Source organism: Corvus moneduloides, chromosome 1 (assembly GCF_009650955.1).
Source record: "Corvus moneduloides isolate bCorMon1 chromosome 1, bCorMon1.pri, whole genome shotgun sequence".
NCBI lineage: Eukaryota > Metazoa > Chordata > Aves > Passeriformes > Corvidae > Corvus > Corvus moneduloides.
This window is the reverse complement of record NC_045476.1, coordinates 26,541,748-26,556,081: the sequence shown is the minus strand read 5'-3', so window position 1 is coordinate 26,556,081 and position 14,334 is coordinate 26,541,748. Positions and strand designations below refer to the sequence as shown.

The 14,334-nt window shown below is 42.6% G+C and overlaps 1 protein-coding gene across 4 annotated transcripts in view; it reads right to left on the bottom strand.

Annotated features, from left to right (window-relative positions):
* The window catches only part of ADCY1 (adenylate cyclase 1), a 160,955-nt gene that overhangs the window by 93,294 nt on the left and 53,327 nt on the right, over window positions 1-14,334 (bottom strand). The gene's annotated exons all lie outside the window — the stretch shown is intronic.

The window sequence follows — 14,334 nt, the reverse complement described above, 5'->3', positions numbered from 1 at the left end:
CCTCCCCTGCCATGGAGCCCTGGGAGATGGGCCCTGGGGGGAAGACACAGGGTTTCCCTGCCCCTGGTCTGTCTCATTTCCCATTGGTTGGTTTGTGTTCCCCCGGGGTGGCCAAGGACCCTGGGGTCCCGTGACTGTGGAATTCCTGAGGAGAGCCCCGGCCATGCGGCTGGAGAAATAAAGACCTCTGAAACATCTACCACGAATCTGTCCATATATATTTCCTTTCCACAGGACTCCTGGTTTGAAATATGCTTATTGCAGTAATCCCCACTGTAACGTGTGTGGGTGTCTTTTTTTTAAGTCTTCTGCACTAAAAAAATAACCTACAAAACAACAAAAAAAACCTACACAGAAAAAATCAGCTTCAAGAGCATATAATTATCCATATTTTTCATTAACATCACAGTTCTAATAATAACAACTTACTTTATTCTTAGTAGCCTTTATCTGTCTGGGAAAGACTTCCCAGGATTATTTGCTATCCTTTTGTGTGTCCTATTTCTTCCTGGATATAATGAAAGTGTTACATTACAGGGGCTATGACAGCTGGTTATTAAGCAGTGAGAGTAGATGATGGATTTATCTACTGTCAAATTCAGTGGAACAGTAAGCCCAGTTTTAATGACATCTTAGCCAGTGTGGCAATGTCTTTAATGAATTGCATCAGTACAAAACCCTGGCTAAACAAGCCTTCTTGCTATACTCACAGAGAAATTTTTAGCATGGGTCACTGACCTGCATAAAAAGGGTCTCTAATATTACAGATCTTGTCAGTATTGACTATAAAGGCCCATGTAGTTTTTCCACATATTCTGGCCATTCACAGGTACCATCTCGAAAATCTGGAGCTACTCTTCTTAGGTATTGTAAGGTGACCTTGGATACCTACTCAAGTTGTGTTTGCACCCAGAAAATGCTTGCCATTTAAAATACATTTCCAGGTTTATCCATCAGACCTGCTAGTTTCAGCCATGGCAACAGTCTGAATGAATTCACATAACCACATCCAATCTGGTTCAGGAATCTCAGGTTCCAGACAATGAGGGGTGAGGCTAGAGCAATGAAGATGTACCCTTGGTGGAAGAGGATTAGGTCAGGGAATAATTAAGCAAACTGAATAGATTTAAGTCCATGGTCCCTGACAGGACACATCCACAAGCACTGAGTGAGCTGTGAGATGTCACTGTAATGCCACTCTTGACAGTCAAACGTGGTGACTGGGATAAGTGACGCAAGACTGGAGAAAGAAAATGTCAGTTCTCTAGCCAAGAAGGGCAAGAAGGAGGACACAGAGAACTGCAGGCCAGCCAGTTTCACCTTGAGTCCTGGAAAGTGATGAAGCATCTCATCCTGGAAACGAATGTGGTTAGACCAGATGACTTCCAGAGTGCCCTTCTGCCTCAACCATTCTGTGATTCTGTTATCTGATGATCAAGAGCCACTGTAATGGCAGGTGCAAGATGTCAAAAAGCGCATATTTTGGCCCAACCATATCCTCCTTTTCTTTACTGGATATTAAATAAATAAGGAGAAAAAATTAACACTGAGAAGAGGGTATCTGCAAGTGCTTTGTGTTGCTTACATTCACACATTCACCAGATAAAGCCATCAAATAATATTCAGTTTATTCAGAGGTTGGTTTTTTTTTTTTTTTATGGTTTCTTCTGGAAGACACATCGAAAGAAGGATTAAGTTAAACTTTGCAGAATTGCCCTGGTAATCTTTAGACTGAAGTTCTGTCATATGTTTGTGGTGGTCACATTGTCTTGAGGCTAAGGATCATTAACCAACTCTATTTCCTACTCTTCTTATATGTATGTGGCAGGACATCCCTCCCTGCCACAGGAGAGCTTATCCACTCTGTCCAGCAGCTGGTTCATAGCTCCAAATATTCTCCCCCCTCACATGAATTGGTGAGACAACCCAGGCCAGACAGATGTCCACCAGTGAGTTATCTCTGGCGCCAAGGAGGTGAGATCCCCAGCTGACAATAAACATCTCACCTTGAGAGCGAGATGTAGACAGATAAGCTAGGAATTCCTGACTGAGAGACACGTTACTTTACTAACTATAAAAGCTACACTAATTTTCATGGAGGCAGAAGCCTCCTACACACACTCTGGAAATGTGCAGGACTTCTCCCGCAAGTTCGGATGCGAATTCTTGGTTACTTTCCTGGGAATGTAGTAAGTAATCTGTTAAAGTCTTATGTCTGTTAAATTTGTGTCTATTAAACAAATAATTCATTTTGTAATAGACCTAATTGGCCATTATTAAGAACCTGCGACTGAGAGTGATCTGGGTTGCAGGCTGCCCCAAACAGAGCTACTGCCAGAAATCTGAGTCAAAGGCACGACTTCCTAAAGCTCTTCTCTCCATTTGTAACAATGCACACCAAGAATATTGCAAAGAAGATGATGGAATTAAATATTTGTTGACACTTTATACATATAGAAATTTCCAATTAACCAAATGATCTAACATCACTAAAAATGGTTATTCACTGTAATTTTTATGTTGATTTAATTAAGTAGGCTTATATTTCTGCAGCAGAATTGTATTTGGGTAACCCAAATTTTGGGTTACAATCCAAACCAAGTATTTTGTCCACAGTGGATCTTATGAAGCTCTTGTGTCACACTGCTACTTGTGTCTTAAAGTTGATTTATTATGTTAAGATAAATATACTGGGGTCATGAAATGAGCTGACCACCTCTCAGACAATACCCACACAAGACAGGAATTTGGACTGATGGTTAAATTCTCTGCTGCTTAAGATGGCATAAGTGATGCATGCTGGAATTTCATAAGTACTGCTCTGGATGAGAAATTTACTATATCTGATAAGGACTAAATGTTCTCTTTAGCTTCTCTTTCAGTGAACATATTAAATAAGATCTTTGCCATTTTGATGAAATGGATTAGTAAATTCCAAAACTGTTATGGAGAGAGTGGGTTTTGGACTTTTGCTTCCTAGAAACTCAGACTTTACCAGACAAACAAGCAAACAAAAATTATACTGACACTCTTCCAGAGACTAGTGCTAACTGAGTAGTTCTCCTATGGGCTGCAAACACAATTACAGTACATGTAAAAAGCTCACAGATAATGTCTGCAGTGCATGGCAAATAACACGGAATCCAGGGAAGTAGTAAGAATCATTACTGTGAAGGCAGCACTGGAGAGCTGTGGGATGCAGCACCTGACAGCATTGAAATGTGCAGATGTCAGATGTACTAAGGGAGGCTACAAAAATAATGATTCCTATACATGTTAGGTTGACTATAACAAAACCTGAAAGGAGCATATGAAAATCCTCTATCAAATTGTGATGGCTTGCTTTTTTTCATTAGAGATGAGAAAAAAAAAAAAAAAATTACTGATGAAGAATTGTTGAGTCTATACAAAGAGGGTTGGAAGCCTCAGACTCACCAAGTGAGGAAAGACTCAATTACGGCTTTCTCAAAGGGCAGCCAATGATGACCTTTCAGACCTAGAAGGGAAGCAGCACCGTGACTGTAAGGATTTGTCACTGAAGGGGAGACTGGAAAATGTAAGAAAGAACCCTGCAATGCAAAGTATCAAAACACTGAAGATAAATGAAAAACATCATCCAGTTCTCCAGAAAGAATATAAGAAAAGTCTCTTCTATTCATGGCCAAATCCCATCTGTCAAGCAAAGTGGTATTGCCCTTCAGGACAGCCTAAGAAATGCTTAAGGACTCAGAGTTTTGGAGCAGCAAGAGGGAATTCATATACTGTAGTGGTTTGGTCCAAAATACTCATTACTGTTTATCTGCTGTGAGATAAGAATTAGGAGAAATGCAAAACAGGCACCAAATTTGAAAGAATATAAAGAAGTTTATTAACAGACCTAAAAGACGAAAAAAATTATACCACCTTCAGAACTCTCCTCCTCCCCCCACCTTCCTCCCTTCTCCCACTGACAATGTTCAAAGACAACCCTTAAGATGTTCAGTCTGTTTACCACTGCCATAATAACCTTGTTCAGTCCATTTAGAAAGAGAAGTCTCTTCTTGCTCATGCAATGAAAACATTATCACAACGAGACAGCCACCCACTTCCAAATATTGTTCAGTCCATTTAGGAAGAGGAGTCTCTCTGCCTGCGTGTGAGTCCTTTCCCCCGACTTGCAGCTTTTCCCGCAACTGCTTTCGAGGGTCCACTCTTGAAGTTTTTTGGGGTACAATTTTAAGGTTGAGCCGTTCAGAAACAAAAACAGAGGCCCTTCTCCTTCCCTGGGAGCAAAGGGTCTTCATCATCTTCATCTTTAGGACTATCTCTGGGAGCATCTCTAGGAACTGAGGTTTTCTCCTTTCCCATTTGGAGCAAAAGTCCTCATCTGGTTCACCTCTACGGACTGAGGTTTTCTCCTTTCCCGTTTGGAGCAAAAGTCCTCATCTGGTTCATCTCTCCCTGTCCAAACTTCTCATGAAATTACAGCTGCGTCAGCATCTGCCTATCTCAGCGCAGGTGCTTTTGCTTACGAGTTGAACACTCCACCCCCCAGATCTTCATGAAATTACAACAGGATACTCTGATATATCATAGCTTCACAACAGAATTTCAGCTTTAAGCATCTCCTCTCTCTCTTCCCTCAGGTTTTCAGCTCTTCACAGCAGTAAAAGGGTTACTCTCACCTCGGCCTTGCAGCTTTACAGCTGGAATGTTGAATTTTTCTTATCGCAGTGGAGAGGGGGGAGAGCCGAGCCGCTCCGGCTGCCCACAGCAAGGCAGTGGGGGGGGGGGGGTTCCATGGCTGGAACAGGTCCATCGGCTCCAGGATGGCCGTGGCCCGGCCCGGCCTGGCCCAAGCAGGGCCTGGGCCGGGCCCGCTGGCCCCCACACGGGGCCTGCAGCCACCTGTGCCAGCGCCGGAAACGAGAGAGAGCTTGGAGGGGGAGTTTGCCTATTCTTAAATGTGGATCACAGAGGTGATCACAACTTTAAGTGGCTTAGAGAATTGTCCATATTCAAACTGGCCAGCTGATAGGTCCTATCAGTTCCCAGAGGAAACTGTAAGCACCCCTTAGCAAGGACGTCCCTTCCAGGACTATGCTTCCTAACCTATGACATATACACAAAATATAGCTTTTGGAAGGTTTGGGAAAGGGCTCTGCCTGGATCTATTCAGCAAGTTCTATGATTTTTGTCCAGTTTTTTTATTTTCTCCTGTCTGGCTGATCTGATTATAAAAACAATCTGGAAACCAGGCTAAAAGGAAAACTAGGTGTGTAGGTTGCATAGTGCATTGAATGGAACAAGTGACAAAACTAATGGAAGACCACTCACATTTATGGTGACATTCATGCTTGAGTGATTGTTGCCTCTAATAGGGTCGGGTGATGACGGGAAAAAATAGAAAGAGTAAAACCGTGAGCACCAATCAATTAGCAACAACTTTTACCAAAATAAAACAACACTCATGTTGCAAACCTTCTAGGTGGTAACAAATTATTTTGTATTGAGGTAGCCTCAACATGCGATATATTCCTAAACACAAGGTCTAGTAGAAACAAAATATTTCCACATTTTATTCTTTCTCACTGGTTCACAATGTTGTTTAGGATTATTACAGCTGTTTTCTACATAGAACATTAAAATTTGGCTATACAACCAACTTAACCTATTTTAGGAATTTGTATACTCTTCTCCTGCTGTAAATCTTCACTCATCATTAAAATGGTCTAAAGTGAAATCACATGCTGAAAAGAAAGATTCTTTTCAGAGATTGTAATTGTAAGTCAATGATTTTGCATTCCCTGCAGAAATCTCACTACAAAAAGAAAATGATAGATGAGGACCTAGATCTCCTGCATTCACAATATTTTACACTCCCAGTCCTGTTCTGGGATTTCAAATGCCAAACTGAGCTGCCTCTGCCAATTGTACCATCCTCATTAATAATGATTTCTGCATTACTAATGAAGACTTAGCTGTTTTTGAAAAGGACACTCAATTTAGACAAACATTCAAATTTCTTTCTCCCATAGCAATGCAGCATCACTGGAAATTAGAGGAGGAACAAATATTTATTTTGACCCCAAGGCAAGTCAAAATGTGCATACCAAATCAATTAGGAATTGCTCAGTGCTACCTTGGCCCTATTCAACAACTAGTACCATTATGCACATGACAGAGAAGGAAAATATGCCAAGGCAGTAAAATGGATAGGAAAAAGTGTTTCCCATTGTTAATGGACAAAAAGACCCTGTATTACTACTTGGAACATTCTCAGCCCTATTTACAAGTACAAGATCCTGGACTGCAATTTTCATTATGGGTTGGACCCAAAGAAAAGGTTTAATAGTTATTCAAGACTTGACTAGACAAAGCCACAGTTTACCAGACCTGGTGTTGCTGGCAGTCCTGCTTTGAGAGAGTGGTTGGGCTAGGTGATCTCTAGAGGTCCGCTTTGACCATTGTGTACCAAAGGAGACAGCAGCACATGGACCAGGAGAGGAGGGTGCCTGAAGCCTCCTGGGGAGGCCTGAAGCCATCTTGCTATCTCACCACACACAAGTGAGGCTTCTAAAATGGAAGAGGAGCTCAAGGCTCAGCACCCTCTAGCAGTTGTGTGATTTCTCATTTCTGAGAAGGGAGAGGAAAGAAGCAAGCAGAGACTATTGAAGAAAAAAACCCCATCATCTGCATGCTCTATTCTGCCCGAACACTCTCTTCAGCTTTCTCCAGTATGGAGGTTTCTCACCACAACTCCCTCTTCTATCCCCATTCCTGCCCTGGACAGCCTCTCCCACCAGCATCCTGGCTCTGCTTTTATGGGAGTCCCCAGTGCATGTTCCTAATACACTTCTCATGCCTGCCTCCAAATGAAGATGCCCGTCCCCTTCCCATTTTGAAAATCATACTCTTTTCTCATTTTACTGCTCATTCCAAACACTTGTAATTTACTCAAAGTCCTTTGAAATTTTCACCTTGATTTAGAATAATTTCATGCAGTCCCCCAAACAGCATTATGCCATTATTCCTATTGTACAAAATGATTCATTTTAACATCTGTATGGGAAATGACTGTGACACATTTTCAAATTCTTTTAGTAGGCTGTAAATAATTTCATGAATCCACACTCCCCTCATCAGAAAAGAAGGCTCAAAAGCACATAAATATCTTAAATGTTCCTAGCCAGCATCCTCTTCTTTCTCTCCAGCTGTCCAGTGTGCAGCTGAAAGACTCCTCACAAATTTCTACCCAAAAACTGGATACACTTGCTCTGTTTCCCCATGCTAAGTTGTATTCCTGTAGTTTATCATGTGAGATACAAAGAAAACAAAATGGAAATGTTATTTAGAGTCAGAGCAGTCTACTTTATCAAAGGAAACAGTTGTCATTTTTTCTGAGATAAGCAACCAAGCTGAGAAAAGCAACCAAGGGAACTGTAGCATTGCCTCAGAGCTGTAGGCTCTTGTGTTTCTCTGGTTCCTTGAATCTCATTGCTCATTGTCCTCTCATCCTACTGTACATGCACATCTGCTGGAATTCATTTTGAGAATGAAGCTACAGTCTGGAAGGGCCATGTAGAAAACTGTACTGCTTTGCACGATTTTCAATCCCTTGAGAACGGGGCTGTAATGGATACAGCTCCATCTCTTTCAACCAGCTTTGTTAAATTCCTCCTGAACTGCTCCTTCCAGCCAGCACGCTGACACTGCCTTCACCCATCAGGGAGTCTGGGCCATACACCTGGATGGCAGAGAGCTCTGTCTTGTGGAACCTTCTCTAAATGGGACTTGGATGTTCCCAATCTAATGCTGGGGAAAGCAGTAAGTCTGGATGGCACTCCAGGTCCTGGTCCTTTTTTGCCCTCTCTAGCACTGAACCACATTATTCAGGATAGACTTCATGCCCGTGTTACCTTTTTTTTTGCATTATCATAGGGACTTCAGGAAGGAAGAAAGTAAAAAATAAACATGACAAAACCAAGTTTGACATATTTATTTCTTGGTGGATAAAACATGAATATTTTTGTTTGTTATAGTAACAGTCCAACAATGATGACAAACAGGAAAAGGACCTCACAAAAGAAAGGAGATTTTGATCATCTACTCTACAAAACTTTTTTACAAAATGGAACATGAAATCTAGCCCAACAATTTTTGCTGTCTATCACAGATCTTCTTTTGTTATTGCTATACTTAAATGGAAAGTACCACCATATTTTAAAACAATTTTTTCTCCCTAGAGAAGACAAGCATAAAACATGCATGTAAAACATTAATAAGACTGTTTCAGAGTCAAGTCATCTATATAATTTTGAGATTCAGTTCCTAGTTAGTCAGCAGGGACTCCAAAGTACATCCTAAATATTACCACCTGCTGCCTAATAAAACCGTGATACCATGTTCAATTTTATATAATTTTAAAAGCTACATGTTAGTGGGTTCACAATCTCTGTCACTCTTTGTTGGGGTTTTAAGAGATCTAGGGTTTTTTTTTTTTTTCTGTTAAAGGAATTTTCCCCCATTCTGTTACTAAGACGATAAATCACTGGGTGCTTAAGAGAAGACAAAAAGGGCCTGGCCACTCTTTTGTTTCACCTGGGTGTGGGTTCAGTTCACTCTCAGCGTCTGGAGAGAGAAGCTGGAGAGAAAGGAGCTGCTGGTTCCTTTTTTTTCGGCCGTTTTTCTTTCTGCTGGAAACAATGCTGGGATCCCAAAAGCCGCCTTCCCTGCCCTGCTGGAGGCCGGGCTGTGGCCGCCCTGCCCCGCTGCTGCTTCGAGCTTTCGCTGCGTTGTAGCCCTGCTCGCCCTGCCTGGACCTCCAGGGGGTTCCCCTTTTGGATACATCTCGTCTGCCACCCGGGATTTGTGTTTGTGCCTGCCGCTCCAGCCTGCTGCTCCAGCCTGCCGCTCCAGCCTGCCGTTCCAGCCTGCCATTCCAGCCTGCTGCTCCTGAGAGTCCGGGATCGGCTGCCCAGGGGTTTGTGAAGCCTTTGTCCCATCCCTTCCCAGGATCCCAGGGCACCGGTGCCGCGTGCTCCCCGAGCTCGCTCCGGAGCGCCCCCTGCAGCCGCGGGGGAACCATCGCACCTGCCCTGCTCACCGGGAGCCGCCAGCGCCCCTGCCGGCTGCGAGCGGAACTGCACCCGAGGGGAAAGGGCCCGACAGCCAAGAAGGCTGGGACTGGGTTTGTGATTGCTGTTACTGCCATAGTTGTTGTTGTTTTGTTTGACTGGTTATATATCTATATATATCTATATCTATATCTATATAGTAAAGAACTGTTATTCCTATTTTCCCACATCTTTGCCTAAAGGCCCTTGATTTCAAAATTATAATAACTTAGAGGGAAAGGGGTTACATCTGCCACTTCAAGGGAGGCTTCTGCCTTCCTTAGCAGACACCTGTCTTTCAAAACCAAGACACTCTTATATTACACTGCACAGCCATTTTAATTTCCCTTGAGGAAAAATCAAAAAAAAGGAGACAGAAAAGAAGCCAATGCAATGCATGGGAGAACAATTTTGTGTACAACTATTAGTATTCATTTATACTTCTTGTAAGCTGGAAAACAAAGGCAGCAGATTTCGTTAATGAATTATTGCAAATTCAACTATGCTATGCCCTTTTTTCCGACTAAGTACATGTAATAGCGCTGTTAAAGATTATGATCTTCCAGATGCCACAAGGTGGCAATGTTTCAGAACAGTCCTGAGATTTCTTGGAAAATTCTATTAATCAGCAAGTCATTACTACAGTAATAATCATAAAAGACCATCCATAAAAGAGCAGACACCTAATGCACAGATTGTGAGTATTAGGAGAATGGCTAACAACACAGTTATGGTAGATGATCAATACACTCTGTGTTGAACTGGAAGATGCATTCAGTCTGAATACAACTATACCAGACCACTCTGACATCTTTCTATGGTTCAGTGGTTATTTTTGTATAAATAAAGGAAAGGAAGGATGTATCAACAGAATAGTGTTTAATGAGGCATTGATAGTTTCCACATGGAACATTGTTAGTTACAATGGAGATGGTAAGGCCTTGGGAAAGAATTAGGAGAGCATGAAGTCTTGGCTAAAACAGAAGGCAATGGGCTGCATGAAGTGCAGAAGCATTGGGATGGAGAGTGGGCATAAAGAGACCATAAAACTGCTCAAATGTGTAAAGTTCACAAGACAGCATTCAAGAAGAAGCATGATAAGAATAACTCAGTAGCACATTGTACTTTTTAGGTACCATCCAGAAAAACGTGACCTAAATAAGTGTCAGGGACTGAAATGGTTCATGCCTTAAACATTGTTATGAAGGAGTTTCACCCATTATAGCAAAAACTGTATAAAGAAGCTACAACCACAGAAGCCCACCCCTCCTTGAAGATCCCTGACTGGAATTTTAGACTGTAAGTTAAGCTGCCCAGATAAGATAACAGTATTGTTCAATCATCTCAGGCTGAAGGAGAAGAATGCATCCACAAGAAAGTCAAACCCAGCAGCTGCGCAGAGAATCATCTCTGTCTGAGTTTGGGGTGGGGAAGACCACAGAGGCCAGGTTTACACAGACTCCCCCCACAACTGCAGGAGCGGGGGAAGAGGTTTCCAGTGTATGGCATAACCTCTGCTCAGAAGGCACTGAACACTCCTCCTCCCTGACATAAACTGGCTCAGCTGTGAACCCCCAACCCCACAGGCCACATCCTGTGGAAGGAAGCTGAGGGGGTGTCATAATCCATCAAAGACCCCCGAAGTGCTTACCAGACTCATTCCCGAGGCCTTGCACTACAGGACTGCATGTGATGCAAAGTGATGCAACAGGTCCAGAGTCTGCTGCAAGAGACTGTGTAAAACTGCATCCCCCCCCCCCCAGGGGAGGTACCTGGGCATTCCCACCTGGCCTGAGCATATATTAATCCATTGGATTCTATGCTTTTTGGGGGACCCTAACCACCAAGAAGACCAGATGGAGAGGATCAGTTGGACTACAGTGGGATCTGTGGAGTGGTGATATTTTCTTTATTCTGTCTCGGTCACTCCCTTTCTGTCCCCCCACCTCTTTTCTATTTCTTTCTCTTCCTTTCTCTTTCTCTCTCATATTTACTATCAAATAAAATCCATACTATTGACTTTGGCATATGGTCTCTTTTGCACCTTAATTCGGGCAGAGACATTTTGAATAATTTTATAACTAGACCATAACAATAAGTTGGAAACCTCTACATGTAAAAAAAACCCCAGATACCCTCTGATCACAGAATGTCTATGGAATATGTACGTGACACTATCCTAAAAAGGCAAGTGTGATTCCTGAAAGGAGTAGAAAAGTAGGCTAAGTTGAGATCAGCTTCACAAATCTTGTTCAGATAGGAACAAGAGCTGAGAAAAGTTATGAGAATAAACAAGAAAACTGAAAGCATAAAAAGCATAACCTGTCTTTCTAGTTATCCTCATATCTATTAAATCAGAGTGCTCTAGAAATACATCAGTAAAGATTAATCATCAGAAAGGCTAGCTAACAGTTGATACCAGATATAAACTGGCAACAAATAAATCATGCAGCATCCAAACTACTGTTAGTCTTTTTACTTTCGCCTTTAATATTCACTCCCTCTGAAACCTCGCTGGTAATATACAATGTGTCCACAAAACTATTACAGAAACTATTGACAGGAAAAAGATCATACTCGTTTCAGTTAATGGAAATCTTTCTACTGAAAGTGAACATGAGTGAGAAGAAGCTAAATTCTCACAACGAAATAGTGCTTTTATAGTTCAGGCATATTTATTTGCCTCACTTTAGTGAAGGCAAGTAGCCATACAGATATATCAGACCATTCTCTAGAGCAGATAACTTGAAAATTTCCTTATGCTTGGCAGGAAAGAAGGAAGAGCATTTCTGCAGTACGTTGCCAGGGACAGGTATTTCTCAACTCCAGCAGTGTTAGCTTAATAAATATCTTTGTTTCTATCATGCTTCAGTAGGATTTTAATAAGTAGGTTTTTCAGAATATATCAATGAAGATGAAACTTTGTTTTGCACAGAAGAGCCCTGAACATACTTTTCTAAATCTTCCTGTGTGGAAAGAAAACATTTCGCCCCCTGTCCTGCAGAGTCAGTGTAGTGGTTTGGTTCAAAATACTCATTACTGTTTATCTTCTGTGAGATAAGAATTAGGAGAAATGCAAAGCAGGCACCAAACTTGAAAGAATATAAAGAAGTTTATTAGCAGACCTAAAAGAGGAAAGAAAAATTATACCACCTTCAGAACTCTCCTCCTCCCCCCACCTTCCTCCCTTCTCCCACTGACAGTGTAAAAAGACAACCCTTGAGATGTTCAGTCTGTTTACCACTTCCGTAATAGCCTTGTTCAGTCCATTTAGAAAGAGCAGTCTCTTCTTGCTCATGCAATGAAAACATTATCACAACGAGACAGCCACCCACTTCCAAATATTGTTCAGTCCATTTAGGAAGAGGAGTCTCTGTTCATATGTGAGTCCCTTCCCCCGACTTGCAGCTTTTCCCGCAGCTGCTTTCGAGGGTCCACTCTTGAAGTTTTTTGGGGTACAATTTTAAGGTTGAGCTGTTCAGAAACAAGAAACAGAGGCCCTTCTCCTTCCCTGGGAGCAAAGGGTCTTCCTCATCTTCATCGTTAGGACTATCTCTGGGAGCATCTCTAGGGACTGAGGTTTTCTCCTTTCCCATTTGGAGCAAAAGTCCTCATTGCTTCCATCTCTCCCTGTCCAAACTTCTCATGAAATTACAGCTGCGTCAGCATCTGCCTATCTCAGCGCAGGTGCTTTTGCTTACGAGTTGAACACTCCACCCCCCATATCTTCATGGAATTACAACGGGATACTTGGATATATCATAGCTTCACAACAGACTTTCAGCTTTAAGCATCTCCTCTCTCTCTTCCCTCAGGTTTTCAGCTCTTCACAGCAGTAAAAGGGTTACTCTCACCTCGGCTTTGCAGCTGGAATTTTTCTTAATGCAGTGGAGAGGAGGAAGAGCCGAGCCGCTCCGGCTGCCCACAGCAAGGCAGTGGGGGGGGGGTGTTCCATGGCTGGAACAGGTCCATCGACTCCAGGATGGCCGTGGCCCGGTCCGGCCTGGCCCAAGCAGGGCCTGGCCAGGCCCGCTGGCCCCCACACGGGGCCCGCAGCCACCTGTGCCAGCGCCGGGAACAAGAGAGAATGAGCTGGAGGGGAGTCTGTCTATTCTTAAATGTGGATCACAGAGGCGGTCACAACTTTAAGTGGCTTAAAGAATTGTCCATATTCAAACTGGCCAGCTGATAGGTTCTATCAGTTCCCAGAGGAAGCTGTAAGCCCCCCTTAGCAAGGACATCCCTTCCGGGACTATGCTTGCTAACCTATGACAGTCAGGAACGCTAGTTTTCATCTTTCAGTGAAAAGATCCCTTCATGGTAGCACCAAATGTATGAATATGTAGTTTGAGTATATATGTTAAAAACAAAAAAGGCACACTTTAAGCATAAATTCAAAAAATATAATTTATTAATTAAAAACATTTTCTGATTCAAATAAAGAGAGGTCTTAAAATTATTACAAAGAGCACTAAGCATCTGCTAATGTCATGATCAGAGGGAACACAGAAGTGCTAATGCAATTCCTAGGGCAGCCTGCAGATGAGACATCTGTGAGCTCAGATTTGCTAGAGGCTCAAGTCCCACACAGAGTCCTGTGTTCCATCATGAACAGGACTGGGTCAACAATCCTGTTATTGTATTTCTTCTTCTGAAATGTGAGGAAGATGGAGTCACAAGCAGCATCAGCTTTACCCCTTCCAGGGTAAATGGAAGAGCAGACAGATCTTTACTGGCTTACCCATGGTGTACTGTTTCCTCTACAGTTACAAGTGCATGTCTTTCCAATCCACAGCCATGTCTGCTGTGTTCCACCGATGTAACATTGAATATCTTGATTAGGCAAGGATATATTCCTCAGGAAGAGAATGTCAAAGAGCTCAACCTTCAGGAAGATAGACACATCTCTTCTGCCCTCATTAATGCTTCAGCCCCCAGCTAGCGGGATTTTTCTTGAAGAACATGCTATATGTTACAGCTCAAGTTGATACTGGGAATGTGTCACTCTCTGATTTTCCTCTGGCCCATGAGTTATGACATTCTCCTTCCCCACATTCCTTCTCCAAAACCCAGCTATCTCCACCAACTCTACATAGATATGTGGCAAATATATGTGGTCTCCTCTGGCACCTGCCTGAGAAATGGAGCCAACATAGGGAAGCAGTGGGAGAAAGGCCACTAGCATCTTCTGTCTTCTTTTCCTGCTGCTAGAGCTGACACAAGCTGCAGCTGAGAGGCC